Source organism: Tupaia chinensis, unplaced genomic scaffold, assembly GCF_000334495.1.
Source record: "Tupaia chinensis unplaced genomic scaffold, TupChi_1.0 Scaffold000617_2, whole genome shotgun sequence".
NCBI classification, from domain to species: Eukaryota; Metazoa; Chordata; class Mammalia; order Scandentia; family Tupaiidae; genus Tupaia; species Tupaia belangeri.
This window is the reverse complement of record NW_006160137.1, coordinates 1,996,270-1,999,741: the sequence shown is the minus strand read 5'-3', so window position 1 is coordinate 1,999,741 and position 3,472 is coordinate 1,996,270. Positions and strand designations below refer to the sequence as shown.

The window sequence follows — 3,472 nt, the reverse complement described above, 5'->3', positions numbered from 1 at the left end:
GCAGTGACAGCCCCTGGTGTGCACTTGGTGCACATGAGCGCCCATGAGAACTGCGTTTCCTCAGGTGAGCAAGATGAGTTTTTTGTTGTTGTTGTTGTTTTAAATAATTATTTAATTTTATTTATTCATTCATTTATTTTAATTTGACCGGAGAGAGGTACACACAGAGAGAGAGAGAGAGGGGGAAAGTGAGAAAGCAAGCCACTAGGTCCAGTATTCAAACTGCAGTTGGCCATGTGGGAGTGTCCAGCGCCTTAACCTCCACGCCACCTGCTGGTCCCAAGATCAGTTTTAAAACATGCGCGCAGGGTCAGCAGGTGGCGTGGTGCTCGAGGTGCTGGATTCCACATGGCTGACCATGGTGTGAGTCCTGGACTTGGCCGCTTGAGAAACATACCAGGCACATGTGCCCCAAACCCCAAGGAGAATGGAGGAGAGGGAACTGCGGCCTGGCCATCCTCCCTGGAGGGTGATTTCTCATTTCCTCGCTCTCTCAGGCTGTCTCTAGTGAGTGCATGTGTCCTGTGATAAAATAAAAAGTCAGAGGGCCAGAACCATAGCCTAGTGGTAAAGGGAACCAGATTCCACACGGTTGACTGTGGTTCAAAGCCCAGCCCCAGCAGCTTAAGGTACATGCTGAGGACGTGTACATGCATGCCCCAAACCCGACAGGATGGAGAAATGGAGAAGGGACTCTGGCATGACCATGTTCCCATTATGGGGCGTGCGTTTTTCCTTTCCCTCTCTCTGGGGAGCAGGTGCATCCTTTAGCAAATGTAATAAGCCAAAGCAAAACCATGGGGCGAGGTGAGGGTCTGTAGGGAGGGCACCAAGCACACGGTCTCTGGCGGAAACTTGTTGCCACCCAAGGTCTGCTCTTCCTTCTCTCTCGGCAACAGAAACTCCAGGGTTTTATTAGTACTACTGGGAGCAGCAGTACACATGTCCAAAATGCAGAGAGGAGAATGGAGGAGAAGGGAATGCAGGGTAGCCATTCCCCTGGGAGGTGGGAGAGGTAAGTCACTTTCTCTGTCCTTCTCTCTCTCCCCCTCTCTCGGGTGAGCTCACATGCCGTATGACAAAAACCAACGCAACAACAAAATTACACGTGGTTTCCACGTTAGCATGTTTGGCAGAGTGACCTACTGCAAAGCAGGCTCAGTTACCCGCCCAGAAAACCCACCGGGAGTTATCGTTTCCTCCAAATCCATCATTGCTGTAAAAGCACCGCGTGCGAGCGACGTCCACGCGCTCACACCTCCACTCTCCAGCCCTACACCTTGGCCCTGCCACGCGCGCGGAGCCCTAACCTCGTGGGAGTTCCTCCTAATCTCGCGGGATTTCGGCCGTGGGCCAGCCTCTGCGCTCACCTGGAGCTTCAGTTCCCACTAACACCCTGGGCTCAGCCTTGGGAGTCTCCAGGTCTCGCGAGAACGGGGCTCTCGCGCTCTGCCAGCTGTGAGGCCTTCACTGCCGACCTAGGCCTGAGTCTCCTGTACCCTCCAAGCCTTCGCTCTCTTTATTTCTTTGAACGCTCTTTCTCTTTCGGTCCCGGGCATGGAAACACCCCGGGCCCTGTCCTGTCTACGCTTCCGTGTGCAGCTCCCGGAAACTGGAAGCAGGCCTGAGGGGCCGTGAGAGGGCGCAGGATCGCGGGACCGCGGGCAGCCATCTTGAATGAGGTGAAGGGAATGGGGAAGTGGAGGACGGAAGGGGATGGTGACCAGGCTGGCAGTAGGGAAGCTTTAAATAGGTTTCTTTTTAGGAGTAATAGAAATGTTATTAAGTTAATTGTGGGCATGGTTGCATAGTTATGTACATATACTAAAAACCACCGGACTGTGTTCTGTGGATTATATTACAGTGAAGTAGGTTTGTCTTTTGTTGGTTTACATTGGGAAGGGCCAGACCAAGATGGTAAACACCCAAGTGCTCTGTGAGACAATAGTGCATGAAAAAGTCCACAGACTTCGTGGAGCACACTGGGTGTGCTCTGGGTGCGGGCTGAATGCTGGGGGAAGATCTGGCATGGAGACCATGGGGTGCCTGCTCGCTCGCTCTTTGTCTCTCTGGCTCATGGAGGAAATAAACAAAAAGCTGGCAGAGCTTAGAAGACAAAAATGAGAGGCAGCGACAGGATGCTGTGATTATAAATCCTTCTGTCATACTGAGACTGGTCTAAGCTAAAGCATATAGGTAGAACAGCCCTCTCTGAATGAGTTCTAAACACAGTGAGCAATAAAATAGGATCAACAGTTTTTATCTGGCAAGACAGGAATTTACAAATCTCTTTCTATTCAGGTCTAGGGGGAAGTTGCAGATCTAGGCTCAACCAGCTTTTAGTGAGCAGGTGATGACATGGTGACGTCGATGTTACAAAAGGTTTTGAAGACCATCTGACGAATGAAGACCTGGGGAATGGTGAGTGGGCAGCAGGTTGGGAGCCCCATGAGAAAAGACTCACAATCTCAAGTTGGCACATCAACTGACATTATAAACTGCAATCCTCAATTAAAGGAGCTGAGTTAAATTCCCTCCTGCTTCAGTTCTCAAGGAAAAAATAATTACAAATTAGCCTAGTAGGTAGTTACTTGTATATCTGATTCTATCTTTAAAATGGTAATAATACCAATGTTATCTAGCACTAGTTGACTTTTTAAATGATCAAATGAGATGTTTGTAAAAACTATCTAAACATAAAAAATACCACATGTTTTGGGTCAGTTCTGCAATGCAGTTATTAAAACAATATGCATGAAAAGCTCCAGCCCACATGCAGACTCTGGTTCAAATCCTGGCTCTGGTGACTTGAAATCATGTTTGTTACATGTACATGACAACTATCCATCTGATGGGGTAGTGAAATAGAAGAAAAGTGACTGTGGTTTGACTATACTTAACTGAGGGGCTCTTTCTCTCATGCATGCACCCCCTTCCCCCTGGGGGGAAGAAAAGAAACTAGCAAATTTGTAAAAACTAACCTAGCTTTTTATGAATACTTCCTGTTGAATTAGGCAGTTTATGGGTTGTTTACTCCTCACAGAACCCTAAGAGTAAGGCACTGATACCAGACCATCTCACCACAAGGAGAAAAGGGTTGACTAAATCCTGTGCCCAGGATCACTAGGGGAGTATTCAGGTCCAGGCCCTGATCTGCAGGGGAATGGCCTTCACTAGCACACACGTTACTATCTCTCAATTCTTATGCCTCTTTATCATGTGATCTCTCATATGTACTTTGTCTAACATACATAAAGTATAAAAAATTAAAGGGCCGGCCCCATGGCCTACTGGTGACAGGAGTCAGATCCCATATGGCTAACAATGTGGTTTGAATCCCAGACATTGCGGCTTGAAAAACATGCTGAACATGTATGTGTGCTTGCTCAAAATCCCAAAAGGATGGTGGAGATAGAGAAGGAATTGTGGCATGATCATGCCTTATTGGGGGGGGGGGGGGTTTTTTCCTTTC

The 3,472-nt window shown here is 48.3% G+C and overlaps 1 protein-coding gene and 1 long non-coding RNA gene across 2 annotated transcripts in view; one reads left to right on the top strand and one right to left on the bottom strand.

Annotated features, from left to right (window-relative positions):
- GPD1L (glycerol-3-phosphate dehydrogenase 1 like) overlaps positions 1 to 3,472 on the bottom strand; it is a 40,428-nt gene that overhangs the window by 21,743 nt on the left and 15,213 nt on the right. The window lies entirely within an intron of this gene.
- Positions 1,274 to 3,472, top strand: part of LOC102490398 (uncharacterized) — a 4,523-nt gene continuing 2,324 nt past the window's right edge. The window contains exons 1-2 of the long non-coding RNA XR_336065.2: positions 1,274 to 1,682; positions 2,302 to 2,421. This is a non-coding gene — a long non-coding RNA (uncharacterized LOC102490398). The remainder of the gene's footprint in view (positions 1,683 to 2,301; positions 2,422 to 3,472) is intronic.